Here is a 23,356-nt window from a genome sequence, read left to right as displayed (position 1 = left end):
ATTTATTTCCTTCTTGTAAATACATTTTATTGTTCTTTAAAGAAACATGAAGATGCTGCAAGACACAGAAGGAATGAATAAGGAGTTCAGGTGGTCAGGTGAGATTTAAATAACAGGATTGGGTGAAGGGAAAGATGGAAGCAGTCTCTTCAACACGAGCCAATAACACAGGCAAGAAAGACAGCATGAAGTCGGAAACCCAATCAGCAGACTAGTCAAAAAGAGTCTGGAACTTAAGCAGACTTTAAATATTGGGTTGGTCAAAAAGTTCATTCGAGTTTGTTACAGTTTACAGAAAAACCCAAACAAACTTTTTGGGCACCTCAATAATAGATACAGGGACAAATAGCTCATGGCATCTTGACTCCTGGTAACTCTTATATGCTTTCAGTTAAGAAAGAATTACATTCTCAAACCTGGCTTGAGTCTGCAATGAAGGTCAGTGGAGTACTTGGCTGAAAGGAAGAGAATAGAAGTTTTTGACATAGACTAACCCTGACAAGACTGAGGTCTGCGTACCTGGAGAGTTTCTAAAAAATCTGGACCCATGTATATTCTCCAGAGCATTCTCTAACTATGCTGGAGAATGTGGGATGAGTTGAAGTGAGCATTTTACCAGCATTTGTGGAAAATCAGTGTTACCAAGTGGCACTTGGTGAACAGAATGTTTTAGCTGCTAATAATAAAACCCATTCACACTGTGACTAATACTGAAACAATTGGGAAATTTATTATATCATATAACAAGGAAGTTCATAGGGAGGGCAAGGTTGATAGATGCTGTTGCACAACAAGGTCATGAAGGATCCAAGGCTCCTCCAATCTTTACTCTCTCATCCTTCAGAGAACAGCTTCCTCCTTGGGCAAGAGACAGATGATAGCAAAAAACCTTGGCATCACAATCCAAACACGCCAGTATCCAGAGAAAGAAGACCACTCTTAGGGATGAGGAAGTGCTTCTAAGAACCCTGGCACAAGCGGTCACACTCCTAATTTGGAACCAACTGCTGAAAAGAAAATAGAATTATAATTAGTTTAGACTGGTCATCTGAGGTGTATTAAGTGTCAGTCAACTATTTACACTAAGATTTTGCTTTTGTTGAGACTTCCTCAGTTTCCCCTTAAATTGTCTGTAAGTTATAATGTCATAATTATCGACTGATATCACAACGGAGATACTGCATAATCTTTTTGCTCATCTGTTTTGGTAAAGAGCTTTTTTCCTTCTCCCACGCCATGAACCAGAACTGAGGTACTACTGTCCTTCTGTGATGACCTAGAAGGAAACAGGTATCTGAATACTTAGCTTGTAAATCAAACTTATAAAGTGATGAAAATGTCTGGGAGAGAAATAAATTCACACTACCTATGCCATGCACATGTGAACCAGTTTAATCACAGGTTAAGTCAGTATGATTAAGGTTTAGAATTAATGGGATAAGTACTTACTGTTGAACTCAAGGGAGTGGGGGTTGTGAGAGGAGACTGTGTGACCTGTCTTGATTCCAGAAAGACAGACAGTTCAATTATGCGATGACATTCATCTAGCATCACAATGAAGACTACAGGTTGAGGGGTGACGAGTAGCAATTGCAGGTTATGGGTTACAGTGTGCCTGTCCATCAGCAGGCCTGGGTTAACTGTGCCACGGACACAACAGGGGAGGGCCTATGCCTTTCATTCTTAAAAGAAGTAAACAAGTTCAGGTCCTGCCAAAGATCACTATTTCCAGGCACCTAAACTCACTAGCAGATTTGTGTCTCCATTCCTGACAGGTCAGACAAAGGTGCTGACAGAGCTTGAACTATTAATTAGAGCAAAAATGCCTGGAAGCACCCAAAAGAGTTTTTATTTGGGGAGGTTACTTTTTACATGTGTTAAACGGGAGAATCTTTGAAATTCTAAAGTGAAAAAAAAATACAATGAAATATATGGACCTTGTCCATCAACAGAGGAAGGGATAAAGATGTGCTACATGTATGTACAATGGAATATTACTCAGCCATAAAAAAAGAACAAAATAATGTCATTTGCAGTGATATGGATGGACCCAAAGATTGTCACACTGAGTGACATTAGACAGAGAAAGACAAATGATACATTATATTGCTTATATGTGGAATATAAGATGATGGTACAAATGAGAACTTATTTATAAAACAGAAATAGTCACATATGTAGAATACAAACTTATAGTTACCAAGGGGGAGATGTGGGAAGGCATAAATTGGGATTGACATATATATATATATATTGACATATATACTCTACTATTTATAAAATAGATGACTAATAAGAACTTACTGTATGGCACAAGGAACTCTATTCAGTACTCTCTAGTGAGCTGTATGGGAAAATAATCTAAAATAGAGCGAGTATGTGTACATATGTAACTGATTCACTCTGCTGTACAGCAAAACTAACCAACTACACGCCAATAAAACTGAATTAAGAATATATAAAGCCTCATTTTTCCCTTGGTAACTCTAATTGATTTCACTAGATACTTACAGCAGTGGTATTCAAACTTTTCTGATCATAATGCACAGTAAGAAATACATTTGATACGGTGACCCAACACCCACACATCACTTTATATTTTCTAAAACTGAAACAAAAACTCATAAAACAATAGTTAAACTTTCTAAGTCCATGCTAGTCCTACCCCATTTCATTTAAAAGCAAGTGCTGATTGACACTCACTAAATTGATTCCATGACCTACTAAAGGATCTGACTGGCAGTTTGACAAGCATTGTTCTAAGGTCAGTGGATAAGGAACCCCTGAGTCCCTTAACACAAATCACACCTCTGCTCCTCCATAACAGACAATGGTGGGAAGGAGATCACGGTGGGCAATGGTGAGAAGTGGCCAGCAGGGTGACTGAGTCCCCAGTTTCATTCTCCCTCTTAGCCTCTGGCCTAAGGAAGACAAAGCTCTTCTCTTAACTTTATGTGGCCTAGTTAATTTAAAGAAGATTTTACCAGAGGCTGAGGGATGACAAGAGGAAAGTGAACAAGAATGAAATGAGCCTGGAAGATCTTTTGTTAAGATAAGACCCATTCATCTACAGCTTTGGTGGCTAGGCCTGGCTGCCTCCCAGTTGCAGAGGATATCCTCTTTTTCCCTTCCAGAAGGACCCTGAAATGAATTCTCAAGAAACAGAGTAACTCCCAGCCAAATACCTGAAGTTCCCCCTCCTGGCCCTCTAGGCTCTGGTTTCCTATTTCTCACCTCTTCTCTGACACTGAGCGCAGTAAAGACCCGCTCCTCAGGGGGGACCCGCACCCCTAATGTCAGCAGGATGACCTTGCCCTGTGACTTTATCCTTCTGAGTCAATAACGCAAAAGCTTAACATCCTTGGAAGAGATGTACATAAAGAAGTCTTTTGCGAGTTCTCGAAGGACTGATTAAAATAAATACATTAAAATTTCCAGAAAGCAGGCACATTTACTCTGGCCCTTCTGAAAGAATACTGTGATAAACTCAGGTGGGATAGACACATCATTAGAGCAGCAAACACATCATGCTTCCCAATTTTAACTTTTTTTTTTCCTTCCTGAGAATACAGTCTTGTGAAGTCCAACTCACTGTACCTTAAAGGACCAGTTTCTTGTTCTCTCTGAATCCCAGTTTATTCATCCATAAGATGGGACTAAATAATACTCACATTTGTCAAAAAGGATTACATGAGCTAACTAGATGACATGTATGATTCCTTTAGCTAATCATCAGTACATGGCAGCTGCTGCTTATCTTAGGCTGGTTGGCTATAGACTAAGAAAGCAAACACTGTAAACTTCCTGTTTAACAAAAGAAATCTTAGGTTGCCTGATACTTCCTGGTCTGATGTTTCCTTTGGGAAGCTTTCAATTTGCCTGTTATCTAGAAGGATCGTGGTAGTGTTCAGTTGCTTCAGTTGTGTCCGACTCTTTGCGACCCCGTGGACTACAGCCCGCCAGGCTCCTCCGTCCATGGGATTCTTCAGGCAAGAATACTGGAGTGGGTTGCCTGCCTACCTCCACGGGATCTTCCTGATGGGATCGAACCCACGTCTCCTGTATCTCAGGCATTGGCAGGTGGGTTCTTTACCACTGAGCCCCCTGGGAAGCCCCATCTAGAAGGATACCACTATCTATATTCTGGTCTGCTCTCTCCTGCTATAATAGAAGTCTAATTGTAAGTGCAGTGGGTGTAAAAGAAAACAAAAGGGTAAACACAAGATTTCATATGTTTCTTTCTAGGAATAGAAAGAAAAATGCCCAGTTTAGTGCGCCTAGGGGCTGAGACCACTGCAAGAGGCCTGTGCCTCCACTCCCCCTCCAGCCTACCAAATTTGTATGCCAGATGGATTTCCTAGAGTTCTGATTGTGTCACTTCATTGCTCAATAAATGACCTTAGGTCCCCACAACCTACCAAAGAAACTTGGAGCCATATTATTTTGGTATTGAGTATAACTATATGAAGGAAAAGAGCCTAACTTGCTTTTGTTTTGTGAAATTAAATTCATGTTTTATTTTATGCGCGACAGGAAAAATTTAAGCATAATACACTGTCTTTGCCCTTTGGCCTCCTCCCTCCCCTCTACTGTGCATTGTGTCTGCATCATGCATCAACCACGGCCTCCCAGGAGCGAAATACCTGCTCAATCATAAAGAGCAACATTCTCCTGGCATCAACAATGTGACTCCTCAAATAAGAGCATTCATCCCTTCTTGATCTTGTAAGGGGTCACAATGACCGACCACTTTGTACCTGCAGAGCTGGATTGTGTAAACTGCCAATAATACATCATTAAATGTACAGCCTTCTGTCCAAAATAACCTGCATCACTGGGTTTGGACGTCTAATGAGTAGCACATTTCTCAGAGCTTTCTGAGAGGTTGTTCACGGGCGATAGTCCTCAAACTGGCTCGAATACAATTTTCCATTTCTTTCTTAAATCAACTAATAATTCACAATGTTTTTTAAACAATAAAATGTTTATTTTTGTTGTTGGAGTCAGTTTGCTTTTTTATATTTAAAAAGTTTTATTTCTTAAACAATGGTAGGAAAAGTGCTTTGTTTTTATCATTATCCTTGTGGTGAACTATATACAAAACAATAATTTACCATTAGTTACATTTAGTGTATTCACAGTTTGTGCAACCATCACCACTATCTAGTTCCTGAATATCGTCATCATCCCGAAGAGAAATTCTGTACCCATTAAACAATTACTTCTTGTTTCTCCCTCCCCCCATTCCCAATCTTAGGGAATCCGTAATCTGTTTTATGTTTTTAGGACTTTGCCAACTCTGGTTATTTCAATAAATGAATCATAAAATATTTGGCATTTTGTGTCTGGATTCTTTCACTCAGCATAATATTTACAAAATTCCTCTATGTTGTAGCATGCACCATTCTTTTTTTTTTTTACCATATGGATATACCTTAGATTATGGTATATCCATATGGTAAAATAGATACGGATATACTATTATATCTATATATACCATATGGATATACTAGTCTAATGACTATTAGTCATCTCTAATGACTATTGACGTCATTCAGTTTTGCATGTTCTTGTTGGTCGTTTGTATGTCTTCTTTGGAGAACTGTCTTCACAGATCCTTTGCCCATTTTTAATTGGGTTATCAGTCTTTCATTATTGAGTTGATAGAGTTTTCTATATATTCCAGATACAATACTCTTAGCAAATATATGATTTGTAAATGTTTTCTCTCGTCTTGTGGATCTTTTCACTTTATTTACAGTTTCATTTGAAGCAGAAAAAAATTTAATTTTGATGAGGTCCAACTTATCTATTTTTCTTTTTTGCTCGTGCTTTTAGTGTCGTATCTAAGAATCAATTGTCAAACTTGAAGTCAAGAAGATTTACCTCTATTTTTTCTAATGCTTAATAAATTTAGCTATTAAATTTAGGTCTTTGATCCATTTTGAGTTAATTTTTGTACACAGTGTGAGATAAGGATCCAACTTCATTCTTTCACATATGGCTATTCAGTTGTCCCAGCATCATTTGCTGAAAAGACTATTCTTTTTCCATTGAATGGTCTTGGTACTCATTTTAAAAATAGGCTGACCATAAACACATGGGTTTATTTCAATTTAATTTACCCCTAAGTATTTTATTCTTTTTGATGTTATTATAAATAGAATTGTACCTTAATTTCATTTTCTGACAATTCATTGTTAATGTATAAAAATACATTTGAATTTTGTATATCAATCCTTCATCCTGCAATTTTATTATACTAGTTTATAGTCTATATTTTTGGGGTTTTTTGGGGGGTGCTTTTCTTTTTTTATTTAATTCTTTACATACAAGATCATGTCATCTGTGCATATGGTTTTACTTCTTCCTTTCCAATCTGAATTCCTTTCTTTTTCTTGCTTAATTCCTCTGTTAGAACCTCTAGCATAATGTTGACTAGAAGTAGCAAGAGTGGATATCCTTGTTTTATTTCTGATCTTAGAGGAAAATCATAGTCTTTCACCATTAAGTGTATTGTTGGCTGTAGGCTTTTCATAGGTGCTTTTTAATAGGTTGAGGAAGTTCCTTTTTATTTACTAGTTTGCTAAGTGTTTCTATCACGAAAGAATGTTGGATTTTGTTAATGCTCTTTCTGCTTCTACTGAGATGATCATGTGGTTTTTGCTTTTTTAAAAAACAAGTATAGATGATACACTCCAGGATTCTTGCCTGGAAAATCCCATGGACAGACAAGTCTCGTAGGCTATGGTCCATGGGATTGCAAAGAGTCAGACAAGACTGACGTTACTTAGCATGCATGCACACAAAGTTGATTTACAATGTTAGTTTCAGGTGTACAGCAAAGTGATTCAGTTATAAACATATATGTAGATATCTACATTCTTTTAAAAATGCTTTTCTATTATAGTTTTTTCTACAAGATATTGAATATATTGTACTTCCTTGTGCTATACAGTAAATGCTTGTATATTATATATCGTATATATCGTAGTGTACATGCTAACCCCCTACTCCCAATTTATCCCTCTCCCCTCCTTCAAGAAACTCAATCATGAATATTCATTGGAAGGACTGATGATGAAGCTGAGGCTCCAATACTTTGGCCACCTGATGCGAAGAGCCGATTCATCAGAGAAGACCCTGATGCTGGGAAAGATTAAGGGCAGGAGGAGAAGGGGACGACAGAGGATGAGAGGGTTGGATGCCGTCACCAACTCCAGGAGATGGTGAAGGACAGGGAAGCCCGGTATGCTGCAGTCCATGGGGTCTCAGAGTTGGACATGACTGAGCGACTGAACAACAACCTCTTTCCCTTTGGTAACCATGTTTGTTTTCTACGCCTGTGAGTCTGCTTCTATTTTGTAAATAAGTTCATTTGTACTATTTTTTATTCCGCAGCTATGTGATATCATGTTTGTCATTCTCTGTCTTATTGGCTTAGTACAGTAATCTCTAGGTCCATCCATGTTGCTGTAAGTGGTATTTCATTCTTTTCTATGGCTCAGTGACATGCCGTTGTATATATGCACCACGTTCTTTATCGACTCATCTGTTAATGGACACTTAGGTTGCTTCCATCTCTTGGCTATTTTAAGTAGTGCTACTATGAACACTGTGAGTTTTTTCTCCCAGTGCATAGGTTGTTTTTTTGTTTTGATTTTTCCTTTTAATTTTATTGATATGGTATATTACATTTATTGATTTTGAGAATTAAGCCAATCTCACATTCCTGAAATATATCCCATTTGGTCATGGTATATAATTCTTTTTATATGTTATTGGATTCAATTCTAGTATTTTGTTGAGGATTTCATTCATAAGAGATACTGGCTTTTAGTTTTCTTTTTGTAATAGCTTGTTTAGTTTTAGAATAGCTCTGTCAAGTCTTTTAAATCATGGTAATACTGGACACGATAGTATCGAATGAGCCCTATAGAGTGAGCCTGCAAGTGCTCCCTCAACTTCTATGTTTTGCAAGTGTTTGTGATGAACTGGTACTAATTCTTCTTTAAATGTTTGGTAGAATTCATCAGTGAAGCCACCTGGGGTATGGCTTTTCTTTGTGGGTATAAACAGAGGGAAAGGGGGCAGGGCACAACCTTTAAAAGAATGACATAGTCATGCTGCTGCTGCTAAGTCGCTTCAGTCGTGTCCAACTTTGTGTGACCCCCATAGACGGCAGCCCACCAGGCTCCCCCGTCCCTGGGATTCTCCAGGCAAGAACACTGGAGTGGATTGACATTTCCTTCTCCAATGCGTGAAAGTGAAAAGTGAAAGGGAAGTCGCTCAGTCGTGTCTGACTCTTTGTGACCCCATGGACTGCAGCCCACCAGGCTCCTCCGTCCGTGGGATTTTCCAGCAAGAGTACTGGAGTGGGGTGCCATCATAGGATATGACAAAAACTGGTCAGAACCATCTAGGTCCAAGATGACAGAAGATTCCACTTCTAGTGAAACTTGAGCCTCATTATACACTCATTGCATTATACTCATTTACATTAGCATCTAAATGACACAGCCACCAGTGCCACGACAGTTCTGAAGCTAACCATAAAACGTCAAAAAGTGGGTGGTGGCCCCTGAGATAGAATCAGTCTCCCACTCATTAGCCCATGAAATTACTCAGCCCATAAAAATTAACCACACCAAGACAGGGCCTCTCGCCTTCTGAGATGGCCCATATTCTGTGGGTGTGTTTCTCTCTAAATAAATCCACTTTGTCTCTCGTTGAATTCTGAGATAAGACATCAAGAAACTGAGCTTCATTAAGTCCTGAGAACAAGTGTGTGATCTCAATTAAAAGATTGTGGGTTCAAGTCTCAGTCTGAATTGCAGTTTCAGGTACTTTTTATTACCAACTCAATATGCTTATTATATGTCTCTTAAGATTACCTATTTCTTCTTGAGTTAGTTTTGGTAGTGTCTTTATAATAATCTCTGCATTTCTCCTGTTATCTATTTATTGGCATATAGTTGTTCATAGTATTCATTTATAATCCTTTTTATTTCTGTAAGTCCAGCAAGAATATCCCCTATTTCATTTCTGATTCTAGTAATTTGAGTCTTTAAAAATTTTCTTCTTGGCCAGTCTAGCTAAAGATTTGCCAGTTTTGTTGATCTAGTCAAAGAACAACCTTTTGTTTCCATTTATTTTTTCTATTGTTTTTCTATTCTCTACTTCATTAATTTCCTCTCTAAGCTTCATTATTTTCTTCCTTGTTTGCCTAAGATTTAATTTGCTCCTGCTTTTCCAGTGTTTTAAGATAGAAGGTTAAGTTATAGATTAAAGAGCTTTCTTTTAATTCAGGCATTTTAGGCTATAAATTACATTCTAAGTGCTGCTTTAGCTATATCCCATAAGTTTTGGTATGCTGCTTCATTTTCATTCATCTCAAAGTATTTTCTAATTTCACTTTGGCTTTCTTCTTTGACCCTTTGGGTACTTAGGAGTCTGTTTTTTAATTTACTTATGAATTTCCCCAGATTCTTTTTGTTACTTATTTCTAATTTCATTCTTTTGTGAAACAAAATTCACATTTTATGGCAAGACAAAAAAAAATTTAAATAAAATTTTCTTTTCCTTTTTTCTCCTCTTTCCCCCTACTGTACATTGTGTATCCGTATTTTAATCAACCAACCCTTCCCCACTGGCAGAAATTCCCACTCAAACACTAAGAGCAACATTCTCTTAAGACAACTCCTTAAAGGTAACATTCTTTCTTGATATGGGGCCACACTCAGATCTGGATTATGTAAAATGTCAGTAATACAGCTTTTGATGTATAGCCCTCTGTCTCAAAAAAATTCCTCTATAACTGTGTATTGACTTTTGATGGGCAGAACAGTCCTCAGAGCTTTCTGAGATACTCTTTCTAGGTTATGATCCTCAAATCATGCTCAAATAAAAATTTCCATTTCTTTTCTTAGACTGATTTTTCTCGACACTTTGTTTGAGAACATATTTTGTATTATTTCTATCCTCTTAAATGTATTGAAGTTTACCTTATGGCTCAGCATATGGTCTATCCTGGAGAATCTTCCATGTGTATTTGAGAGGACTGAATTCTGCTGCTGTTGGGTGGAGTGCTCTCTCTGTATCTATTAGGCCTAACTGGCTTATAGCATTGTTCAAGTCATCAATTTCTTTATTGGTCTTCTATCTAATTGTTCATTTTTGAAAATGGAGAAGTCTCCAATTATTATCGTAGAACTACTTTTCCCTTCGTTTGTCAGTTTTTGCTTTATGTATTTTTGATGATCTGTTGCTGGATGCATGTATGTTTACAACTGTCATGGCTTCCTGATAGACTGACCCTTTTATCATTAGGAAATATCCCTCTTCATCTCCAATAACATTTTAATAGACTTTGTCTATTTTGTCACATTAGTCATTTTAGTTTCTTTTGATGTTTGCATTACATATCCTTTTCTTTTCCTTTACTTTCTATTTATTTGTATTTTTGAATATAAAGTATCTAGTTTTATAATAGCTTCTTCTGTAGACAATATATAGTTGAATCCCTTTTAAAAGTCCAGTTTGACAGTGTCTGCGTTTTGATTGGATCGGTTCATCCACTCACATGTCAGGTTACTGGACTGCATTTACATTTGTCATTTTTGTTTCCTATATGTCTCATGTGTTTTTTGTTCCTCTATTTTTTTAGTGCAAAAACACACAAAATGGACTGTATATGTTTCAAGTGGGGTAATCTTAGTTGTTCCCAGCTAGTATATGCTGGTTTTTTAACCCAATGTTCAATACAGTATTATTGATACTAGATGATGAATACAGTAGTCTGGCCCAGTGGTTCTTAAAATGCAGAGCAAGATCAGGATACGTAATTCCCAGCATCATGTGGGAATTTGTTAGAGGGAAAAAGTTAATCTCTGTTATCAAACTTGGTTTTGAATCCCAGCTCTACATTTATAGCTGTGTGATTTGGGGGAACTCACTAAAGCATGTAGCCTTTTTTTCCTCATTAATAATCCTGTCTTACACTGTGGTCATGAAAGCTGTAAGAGACTAAGTGAGATAAGGACTGCTCCTGATTTTCTTTCTCACTGCAACAAAATAACAAAAGCTTCTACCTGTTTTCTCTGTATTTTCAGTGTAACTACCAGCAGTTTAAATTACTTAAACCAATTCTCATTTTAGCAATTATTGAGAGGGACAAATGCAGAAACAGGAAGAGGAATAGAAAACATCAAGTTGTGTGGTAGGTTAGCAGAGAAAAAGAGAAATTCAGTCTGAACTCATCTCTCAAGTTGCCCAGAAAAATTAGGTGGCAGTTTAAATATCATTCTGGATGCTGATATATGCTCAAGGTCTGAAATTATAGCAATTAAAAAAACTCACTATTTCTCTGCATTTTTAATTTTACTGAGAGCACAGCAATAATTCTGTAAGGTAGACTAGGCAGGCATTATTATCTCCATTTTGCAGGGACCTACATCTCAGAAGGATTAAGTGACTTTTGGTGGGAAAGCTGGGACTGAAGCCAAGTCGGTTAATTGCAAATTACACTTATCACAGTACTTGAGAAGCTCTCAAAATAAAGGTCATATGGAAAGGATAAAGGTCATGCTATGTATCTCAACAATACTATTGAATGAATAAATATCTGATTTACAAGTAAAAATCTTGTTACGATGAACATCATCGTAGAGATCCTAGTTAAATGAATATCCATGTATTTGCAATACAGGAGTTGAGGGTAAGAAGTGTGTATGTGGATATTTGCTCTGATTAAAAGTTTGAACAAGAGGCATAATGTTTCTGCAGTCTTCATAATTTGCATTGACTATACACAGACTTTGTGGCGGTACATATATTGTTCACTACACTATTTGAAGGTGTCACTGAGTAGAATCCATGTACAGATGAGGCCATGTGTAAGTTTATCAGACCACATTTCTCAATCTCCTTAGCATGCTAGACCATAAGACTCTTGAGGGCAGAGCCCTGTTTTTGAATGAATCATCATTCAAAATGAATAAATTTTGAATATCACTAATAAATGAATCAATACATGAGTCTGTGAGTGAATGTATTTCCTTTAAAATCATTCTTTGTTTACTCTTGTCAAAAGCACCTTTCTCTATTTCTGACTCTTTAGAGGTTAGAAACAGACCTATTCTCTCCTGCTGGCTGAAAATATTTCCACCTAATCACCTCATACTTGTCAGAATGGCCATCATTAAAAAATCAACAAATAACAAATGCTGGAGTGGGTGTGGAAAAGAGAACCCTCCTGCACTGTCGGTAGGAATATAAGTTGATGCAGCCACTATGCAGAACAGTAAGGAGATTCCTCAAAAAATTAAAATATAATTACCATGTGATCCAGCAATCCCACTCCTGGGCATATACCAGGACAAAACTCTAATTCAGAAAGATACATGCAACCCTTGTCCAAAGCAGCGCTATTCACAATAGCCAAGGCACAGAAACAACCTAGATGCCTGTTGACAGCATAATGGATAAAGAAGATGTGGTACATACATATAACAGAGTATGCATCATGAAAAGAATGAAATAATGCCAACTGCAGAAATAGAGATGGACCTAGAGATTATCATACTAAGCAAAGTAAGGCAGAAAGAGAAAGACAAATACCATGTGGTATCACTTATATGTGGGGACTAAAGTATGACACAAACGAACCTAGGTATGACACAGAAAGAGACTCACAGACAGGGCACAAAGTTGTGGTTGCCAAGGGGGAGGGGCATGGGGGTGATGGACTGAGAGCACAGGATTAGTAAATGCTAACTATTACATGCAGAATTGGATAAACAACAAGGTCCTACTATACATACTGTTTATCAATAAACCATAATGGAAAATAATATGGAAAAAGAATACATAGACATATGTGTAACTCAACCACTTTGTGTACAGCAGAAATCAACACAACATTGCAAATCAATACACCTCAATAAAATAAATTTAAAACAAACACCCAAAAACACTAACAAAATATTTCCACCTAAGCCCAGACTAAATTTCTTCCAGAGCCTCTTTTCCCTCTACCACTGGTTTATCCCCTAAGTGACAGTTCAAAATGACTCTCAGTCATTCGGACCCTGTGTTGGGACCCTGAACTGCTCACCTAAATTTGCTTACCACCACTTTCATTATCTTACTCAGTTCTTATGAACCAAGTTTCTGATCAAAATCAGCCCTTTCAAGGCTCTTTCTGGTGCTCCCTGTTCCCAAGCATTTTATTTCTTCAACACCTTTCATGCATTCATTATAGTGCTGCATATTTAAATAGAGTTATTAGTTAATTAGTCAGTTAAGCAAAAAAAAAAATAGTATTCTTATTTATGTTTGTAAATGTATTGCTAATAAATGGTGTTGGAAATAATTTCCCTTTCAGGGTGAAAGAATGAGGGAAATGGGAAAAAAGAATGTTTTTTGAAAATCTACTTTGTGTCAGTTACTTTCCATGCATTTAATTTTCAAAAATAAATTCAAGTAAGGCAGACAGAGACTAATTGTTCCTAAATATCCATCCTTCTCTTCTTTGAAAAATAACAGGATTTTTGGTAGGCACATGACTATACAGATAAGGCCTCCATTTCCCAGCCTCTCTTACAGGTAAGCACATCACAGTGATATGCAGAGCAGATACACAGAACTTGCAGATGGGGGAAATTCCCAGGTGACCCAGTGGTTAGGACGCTGCGCTCTCACTGCTGAGGGTCTGCATGGAACTAAGATCCTGCAAGCGGCACAGCGTGGCCAAAAAATAAAAAAGGACTTGTAGATGGTATTCTGCAAGGAAAGAAATATGCCTTCCTGTTTGCTTTTTCCTCTCCCTGCTGAACTACATGTTAACTTTCACCTTGGGCCACGTGGATGAAAGCACCACATTATGGATGGCAGAATAATAAGATTAAGAAGGGAATGGCTACCCACTGCGGTATTCTTGCTGGGACACTTCTACGGACAGAGGAGCTTGGTGGGCTACAGTCCTCGGAGTCGCAAAGAATCAGATGTGGCTGAGTGACTAACACTAAAACCACAGAGCCTGTGCATCGGCCCTGGACTGTATACAATGGGACTGCCGCATGAGCAACAAATAACTTCTACATTGCTTATGCCTATCAGCGAAGTCTCATTATAGTTTCTGAGTCAAGTTTTCGCTTAACACCTTGTACAACCTATGTGAGTGGCACTCCCTGGAGTTGTGCGACTTGGCAGTTTTGAACTCACCTTCCGACTAACAGAGTAAGGTGAAGACAAGTTCAGAAAGATTAAAAACTTCTCTGAAGTCAAACTTTTAAGTGATAAAGTGAGACTGAACTCAGATATACATGAGGCCAAGTTGTGACAACACTAGATTCTACCTTAGATTGTCACTCTGTGAAATGTTATCCAGAAGAAAAGTTCCACTGCCTATAGTAGATATACTGTTATATCTACTACTGTGGGCAAGAATCCCTTAGAAGAAAATGGAGTAGCCCTCATAGTCAACAAAAGAGTCTGAAATGCAGTACTTGGGTGCAATCTCAAAAACGACAGAATGTTCTTCATTTGTTTCCAAGGCAAACCATTCAATATCAGAGTAATCCAAGTCTATGCCCCAACCAGTAATGCTGAAGTAACTGAAGTTGAATGGTTCCAATAAGACCTATAAGACCTTCTAGAACTAATACCAAAAAGAGATGTCCTTTTCATCATAGGGGACTAGAATGCAAAAGTAGGAAGTCAAGAGATACCTGGAGTAAGAGGCAAATTTGGCCTTGGAGTACAGAATGAAGCAGGGTAAAGGCTAACTCTCTTGGCAAAGAGTTTTGCCAAGAGAACGCATGGTCATAGCAAACACCCTCTTCCAACAACACAAGAGAAGACTCTACACATGGACATCATCACCATGGACATGGTCAACACTGAAATCAGATGATTATATTCTTTTCAGTCGAAGCTAGAGAAGCTCTATACAGTCAGCAAAAACAAGACCTGGAGCTGACTGTGGCTCAGATCATGAACTTCTTATTGCAAAATTCAGACTTAAACTGAAGAAAGCAGAGAACACCATTAGGCCATTCAGGTATGACCTAAATCAAATCCCTTATGATTATACAGTGGAAGTGAGAAATAGATTCAAGGGATTAGATCTGATAGAGTGCCTGATGAACTATGGACAGAGATTCATAACTGTACAGGAGGCAATGATCAAAACCATCCCCAAGAAAAAGAAATGCAAAAAGGTAAAATGTCCGTCTGAGGAGGCCTTACAAATAGCTGAGAAAAGAAGAGAAGCTAAAGACAAGGGAGAAAGGGAAAAATATACCCATTTGAATGCAGAGTTCCAAAGAGTAGCAAGGAGAGATAAGAAAGCCTTCCTCAGTGATCAATGCAAAGAAATAGAGGAAAACAATAGAATGGGAAAGACTAGAGATCTAGGAGATGGTGAAGGACAGGGAAGCCTGATGTGCTGCAGTCCATGGGGTTGCAGAGTCAGACACGACTAAGTGACTGAACAACAGCAACAAGTTATACTCTTACAGTGTAAGGGAAGTGGCTTCAATCCCCACTTAAAACCAGCAATAATGGCTGCACGGGTATCAGAAAAAAAGTGAGTGTGCCAAGGACGTGTGCTGTTTTTGTGACAGCAATGGTAATAAGGAATCCAATTTGATTGTACGGCTGCAGCTCTGTAATGACGCTGCATCACTGTGTGCAGACTTCATGTCAGCTTTCCTTCCTAATTCTCTTGCTTCCCTCCCTGGACAAGCTCCTTCTTCCCATCTGTTCCCAAGAAACCACATGGCTGAGTGCGCTCCGAGGAGAGCAACACTTGACCTTTAATAAGGTTAAGGACAGGGAGGGGCTCAGTGAGTGCGCAGCTGAGAAAAAGACAGTAACTCTGACATTCATTTTGGAGAGAGAGACAAAAGGAGAGTTAACAGGTACTGAGTGTCTACTATGTGCCTGTGCTAGGCTTCCAATGTATACTGTGTCATTTAAACTTTTCAGTAACCACAGGATACAGGTATTGTTCCCACTTAATCAGTGAGAAAACAGACTCTAATACAAAGTCCCGTACCACGTGACAAAGCAATGGTTTGAAACCAGGTCTGGCTTCAAAATCCTTGTTCTTCCAGTTATACCCTGAGGCCTTTAAACTTGTTAAAACTGTCTTTTCTTGTTTTCAAATAAGAAAACAAGGAGTGACTCCTTTCCCTGTTTTCTTGTTTGTCTCCTCTATGTAACTCTGAAGAGCATCTGGTTACCTTAAGAAATTTTCCAGGCCTTAATGTGTTTGACATGACCAATAAAATATTCTGCAGCACTCGGGGATTCAGCTGGTCTTCTGTCACAGGGCAATGAAAGGTGCCAGTTGGCAACAAGATAAGGAGCTTAAGCCAGAATGCAAATTAGCACACTACTTCCTCAAGAGACAATGCTCTACCATGGAAAAACACCCTCACCTGAACAGGGTGTTCAGCCACAGGATTGATTTCATTCTCTTTGCCAACTGATCATAGTTTGTTGACCTGTACTGTTCTGATCACTGTGCTTTGGGAGAAAATAGAGTGCATTTTCACAATTCCATTTGGAACACCTCTACAATGAGAACGCGTTACTCCATTTTCACTTTGTAAATAGGAAAAGAAAGAGAAAAGCTAAGTTTCAAAAGAAAATGCGTAGTCTGATATAAAGTAAAAATATTAATCAGGATTCATCGATTGAGTCATTCATCCATTCATTCAAGACTAATATACAAAGAGAGATATTTAGGAGTCTCTGCCTTCTTCCCAGGAGGGAATGAGGTAGTGAAAGTGTTAGTTGCTCAGCCATGTCCGACTCTTTGCGACAACATGGCTTGCCAGGATTCTCACTTCATGGAATTCTCCAGGCAAGAATTCTGGAGTGGTTAGAAAGCACCAATTAAAAAAAATAATAATAATTACAGTGAAATGTGATTATCGCTGATTTCCTCTTTTTCTTCCCACATCAATTAATCACCATATTCTTTAGGCTCTCATCTTCAAAGCATAACCAGAATTTTCACTTCATCCTTCTACCCAGGACAACTGCACTCACTTAAGTCCAGAGGATGCCGCCTGCGTTTCAGTCCCCTTGAACAGAGTCCTGCCACCACAGCTCTCCACCCCGCGCACTGCCTCCTCTGTCTCCCTGCGCAGAGCTCCTGTCGTCTCCTCAAACAGCTCCTTGTTTCTACTCCTGCTTGCCACACAGCGCTCTCCACACAGCAGCCAGTGTCACTCTGCTACTCACAGGCCTCCGATGGTTTCTCACCCAAAACACAGGAAAACATCAGGTCCTTACTGGGCCTGCAAGCCCCACCTTATCTGAAGCAGGCAATGAGGTCATTTTCTCAATATGACAGGGGATAGGCTGAGTTGGGGACAGGAACAGCATTGTGAGCGACTGTAATAGTCACACATTGAGAGGAAGGGGAAGGGTTGTTGACAGGGAAAAGGGTTGTCGGGGGCCCAAGACTCAACTGAGATCATTGATTTCTCATAGTTCTAGTCTGAAATGTGCAGTTTTCTCTAACCACACCATGAGGGTAGGGTCATTGTAAGGGTACGGAAAAATGCACAGTACTTTCTGTTGCAACCCAAACTCTTCCAACACTTAAAACAACAAACATTTATTATTTCTCACGATTCTACGAGTCAGCTGGGTGGGTCTTCTGTTCTGGGCGAGCTCACTTGGACTACATGGTCTAGGATGGCCTTTTTAAAAAATACCTAATGGTTGGTAGCCAGGTTGTTCTGGAGAGACCTCAGCTGGGCCTTGTTATTTCCCCTTCAAATCATGGCTCCTCTCCAGCAGGCTAGATCAGGCTTCTTCAGGAAGTGAGCTCAGTGTTCTGAAGAGCAGAGAGAGTGAGCCCATGTGTGCAAGCATCTTTTAAGTCACTGCCCAACTTGCTAATGTCCCTTGATGAAAGCAAGTCACACTATCAAGCCCAGAGTTAGTGTGAGAGGGGACAACGCATGGTCATAGATAAAGGCAGGTGGAAAAATGGGGGCAAATACTACCATGAAGGGTAAATTGCACACTGAAGTAGGTTTAGGGTTTTCTGGGCAGGGTCAGAGAAGGCTAAGGCTTCGAGGAAGTACAGAGTTTTGGTGAAAAAGTATGTTGTTCACATGAAACAACCATGAGCTGTAGCTGAAAAGAAAAGGAAATGAGATAGGGGTGTTTACAGACTGGGAGAAAATGATGTTACAACAATTCTGGAGATGGTCGGGGGAGATGTTCCCACACCAACAAAAAACTCTTGGCCACCAGCTGGTTATCTAAATTTAACTTGATTCACAATTGGAAAGTAATGCTCAAAATTCTCCAAGCCAGGCTTCAGCAATACATGAACCGTGAACTTCCTGATGTTCAAGCTGGTTTTAGAAAAGGCAGGGGAACCAGAGACCAAACTGCCAACATCCGCTGGATCATCAAAAAAGCAAGAGAGCTCCAGAAAAACATCTATTTCTGCTTTATTGACTATGCCAAAGCCTTTGACTGTGTGGACCACAATAAACTGTGGAAAATTCTTAGAGATGGGAATACCAGACCACCTGACCTGCCTCTTGAGAAACCTATATGCAGGTCAGGAAGCATCAGTTAGAACTGGACATGGAACAACAGACTGGTTCCAAATAGGAAAAGGAGCATGTCAAGGCTGTATATTGTCACCCTGCTTATTTAACTTCTATGCAGAGTACATCATGAGAAATGCTGGACTGGAAGAAACACAAACTGGAATCAAGATTGCTGGGAGAAATATCAATAATCTCAGATATGCAGATGACACCACCCTTACGGCAGAAAGTGAAGAGGAACTAAAAAGCCTCTTGATGAAAGTGAAAGAGGAGAGTGAAAAAGTTGGCTTAAAGCTCAACATTCAGAAAACGAAGATCATGGCATCCGGTCCCATCATTTCATGGGAAATACATGGGGAAACAGTGGAAACAGTGTCAGACTTTATTTTGGGGGGCTCCAAAATCACTGCAGATGGTGACTGTAGCCATGAAATTAAAAGACGCTTACTCCTTGAAGGAAAGTTATGACCAACCTAGATAGCATATTGAAAAGCAGAGACCTTACTTTGCCAACAAAGGTCCATCTAGTCAAGGCTATGGTTTTTCCTGTGGTCATGTATGGATGTGAGAGTTGGACTGTGAAGAAGGCTGAGCGCCGAAGAATTGATGCTTTTGAACTGTGGTGTTGGAGAAGACTCTTGCGAGTCCCTTGGACTGCAAGGAGATCCAACCAGTCCATTCTGAAGGAGATCAGCCCTGGGATTTCTTTGGAAGGAATGATGCTGAAGCTAAAACTCCAGTACTTTGGCCACCTCATGCGAAGAGTTGACTCATTGGAAAAGACTCTGATCCTGGGATGGATTGGGGGCAGGAGGAGAAGGGGACGACAGAGGACGAGATGGCTGGATGGCATCACTGACTCGATGGACATGAGTCTGAGTGAACTCCAGGAGTTGGTGATGGACAGGGAGGCCTGGCGTGCTGCGATTCATGGGGTCGCAAAGAGTCGGACACGACTGAGGGACTGACCTGAACAATTGGAGAGGCTAACGGCTCAGTCTTACAAGACTCCCACCACCCTTCAGATGCCAATCACAATTACGTTCACTGGGTTTAAACCTGACATTCAAGATGTCCGAAAGAATAAGGAACAACAAAGTTATATAAATTAAACACATGAAGCACAATGTTATAAAGCAATGTAACCCCAATAAAAAATAGTTTAAAGAAGTGACATAGGGCTTCCCTGGTGCTCCAGAGGTTAAGAATCTGCCTTGCAATGCAAGGGACACCAGTGTGATCTCTGGCATGGGAAGATCCCACATGCCGCAGAGCAACTTATCCTGTGCACCACAACTACCGAGCCCGTGCCTAGGGCCTGTGCTCTGCAACAAGAGAAGCCACCTAAAGAGAAGCCTGCGCACCCTAAGGAAGAAGAGACCCCACTAACCACAACCAGAGAAAGTCCGGGGGCAGCAACAAAGACCCACCACAGCCGAAAAATAAAATAAATAAATAAATCTTTAAAATAAATGACATAAACTGAAAAAATCACTTTTTATTTCAGAAATAAAGAACATAGCAATCAAACTTTAATCAAAATCACTGATGGATTTAACAGATTAGTCACAGACGGGAAGAGAGAAAAGCAGCAGTGATACCGTACTGTTGCGGTTCAGCCGCTAAGTCGTGTTCAACTCTTTGCAAACTCGTGGACTCCAGCCCAACAGTCTTCTGTCCTTCACTATCTCCCAGTTTGCTCAAACTCATATCTATTGAGTTGGTGATGCCATCCAACCATCTCATCTTCTGTTGCCTTCTTCTCCTCCTGCCCTCAATCTTTCCCAGCACCAGGGTCTCTTTTCCAATGAGTCGGCTCTTTGCTTCTGGTGGCCAAAGTATTGGAGCTTCAGCACCAGTCCTTACAATGAAAATTCAGGATTTATTTCCTTTAGGATTGACTGATTTGAACTCCTTGCAGTCCAAAGGACTCTCAAGAGTCTTCTCCAGCACCAGAATTCAAAAATATCAATTCTTCAGTGCTCAGCCTTCTTTATGGCCCAATTCTTATATCCATACTAGTTGAGACTTTACTAGGTCTGCTATAGTGACAGCTTTTGTTCCATTTTATTCCATATGAATTTTGAAATTCCTATACAGTTGAGACCTAATAAACTGATTGACACCTCTCATACTATCTTTTAATGGATATATTTTATTTAAAACTGATGATTGCACCATAAAAGACAACAGTGTTAGAGAAATACAATTTTTAAAAAGCTTTCATTACAAGGCAAAGTTGAGGACTGAAATTTGTACCTCTGACAAATCCCTCAGGTGCTGGTGTCTCCAGAATAAACTAGACGCAGCTGACTTCATTAATGACTCCCCTGTGACTCTTGCACTCTTGGGCAGAAAGAGGAATCAGTCTAGGAAGAAAGCAAGTTCAATTTTTATTCTGACTTGGGGGTTGATAAAATTTTCCATTGGGAAATTTTTAAACCAGCAAAGTGCCACCTATGAAGTAAACTTAGTCAAGGCAACTGTCAAATATAGAATTAATGGTTTATTAGACTCAGTACCATATTTGGAAGGAATCACTGATTTCCACTGATCACGAGTAGTCTTGAATCTGTGATGAGACAAGAAAAATAAGGTCTGTAGAGTTTTTCATAAAGCTAATTTAGAATATGGGTTCTTTATGAATTTTTAGAGGGTTTTCTTTTTATTTGGAGGGTCAAAATATAATTTTCAAGTGAAATGAGGCTGATAGAAAAAGGCAGTTGTTTTTGGTTTTGTTTCATAGATTGGTGAAAATTTTAAATTGTTGTTATGTTGATTCCCCAAATTATTTTGAAAATCTAGATCCATCCTCAAAGTTCAAAAGACTGGGACCATCACCAATGTTGTCTATTATTATTTATTCATCCAACAAATATTATGAGGGCCCACTATGTGCTAAAAAATGGCCACAAATAAGAAAACGACTGCACTGCATGCCCTCCTGCTTACAGTAAGAAAGGGATACATTTACCAGTAGTTACTAACAAGTTAAGTAGTGTTAGTTCTTCTGGGAACAGATGTGAGGGAAGACTTGTTGTCTGGGGAATTAATCTCTTAGTGAAAGAAGAAATGAACCTGAGCTGCTCGAAAATGAGGCTTCCCTGGTGGCTCAGGGGTAAAGAATCTACCTGCCACAAAGGAGAAGCGGGTCCCTGGGTTGGAAAGATCCCCTGGGGAAGGAAATGGCAACCCACTGCAGCATTCTTGCCATACAGAGAGCATCCTGGCAGGCTACAGTGCATGGAGTCACAAAGAGCTGGACACGACTAAGTGACTGAGAACGTTCACATGCCTTGAAAATGCACAGGTATTTGATGAGGGAAAAGGAATGGAGGCAAGAGACACCTTACTACAAGGAAATTTAAAAAGTTCTAAATGTCCAGACCTGGGATATCCACTAAAGACTAAGGCGTGAGAATGAAAACAGAGGTAAATCAAGATAAAAGAGGTTTTGTAGGTTCAGCTAAGGACATTTCTGGCCCTAACAATAAAGAACCCACTTGCCAATGCAGGAGACTTAAGAGATGTGGGTTTGATCCCTGGGTGGGGAAAAGCCCCTGGAGGAGGGCATAGCAACCCATTTCATTATTCTTGCCTGAAGAATCCCATGGACAGAGGAGCCTAGTGGGCTACAATCTACAGGGTCCCAAAGAGTCGGACACGACTGAATCGACTTAACACACCCACAAGGACTTTAAAAAAAATAACTGTGATAAAAACACAATGTAAAAGTTATCATTTTAACCATATTTAAGTGTACAGTTCAGTAGTGTTAGGTATATTCATACTGTTGTGAACTAAGCCAGCTAGGATTGGAGATTTAGGAAGACTGTTTTAGAAAGTAAGGGTCACAGGAGGTAAAGGATGTAGGCTTTCAGAAGGGCTGAAAGGGATTAAAGGACTTGAAGGCTTGTGGGAGTGATGTGACTCCAGCCAGGTTTCTCGCTTGGTAGCAGAGATTTTTGCCAGAGGGGAACTCAGCATACCACTGGCTGAGTACCAAGCCTACATGGGCCAGTTTTTCAGGGACTCATTACACATTTGAAGCTAGTAGACCACATCTAGCCAGGAGGAATTTCCCTGCAACTGAAATAAACTTTTCCCGAAAAATCAAAGTATCTGGAAACAGTGCAACCATAGTCCCTCAGGAAAACAATGAGAAGTCACTCCACTGAAACAGAAACAAACAACTCCCCTCCCCCCCAAAAATAACCCATCGCCCCCAAAACACCTTTTTATCAATGTATTAGAAATTTACAGAAAAGTACACTAGTTAGTGTACAGCTTGATGGATGCTCACAAGGCGAACGTATTCCACTAACCAACCAGCAGCTTTCAACAACAAGCAAAACATAACCAGTATCTTCAATGTTACACTTATTTAATCTTAATCCTACGAGGTAGATCACACTATCGCCTCCATCTCAAATACAAGGAAGTACAGACAAGCCACAAGGCTAAATATTATTACTGAAACTAGCATAAGAACGTAGGACCTGCTGTCTAATCCCGAATCCCACAGGCTTGGGGTTTAAGAAGAAACAGGCTTGAAAGTGACACGGTGAGTTTAGCTTTGAACGACGCTGAGTGGGCGTCCGCTTCCAAGGAAACCTACTTCCGGACTTCAGAGCCTCGGGAACCATCATTACCAGGAGCCCGCACCTCAGATTACCAGCGCCGGCACTTCCGGAGCTCAGCCTCTCAACTAACGGCCGCGGCATTCTGCACAGCCTCCACACACATGAGGGCGCTGTCGCAGGCAC

The 23,356-nt window shown here is 39.6% G+C and overlaps 1 long non-coding RNA gene across 1 annotated transcript; it reads right to left on the bottom strand.

Moving 5' to 3' along the window:
- Positions 1–705: 705 nt before the first annotated feature.
- On the bottom strand, positions 706–23,347 carry LOC139176682 (uncharacterized). The gene is made up of 2 exons (XR_011561080.1): positions 23,209–23,347; positions 706–1,004 (listed from the first exon to the last, which is right to left on the bottom strand). It is a non-coding gene; the product is annotated as an uncharacterized lncRNA (long non-coding RNA).
- Positions 23,348–23,356: the final 9 nt, after the last annotated feature.

Source organism: Bos indicus, chromosome 17 (genome assembly GCF_029378745.1).
Source record: "Bos indicus isolate NIAB-ARS_2022 breed Sahiwal x Tharparkar chromosome 17, NIAB-ARS_B.indTharparkar_mat_pri_1.0, whole genome shotgun sequence".
NCBI lineage: Eukaryota > Metazoa > Chordata > Mammalia > Artiodactyla > Bovidae > Bos > Bos indicus.
The sequence above is the reverse complement of the archived record's forward strand: the minus strand, read 5'-3'. Positions and strand labels throughout refer to the sequence as shown.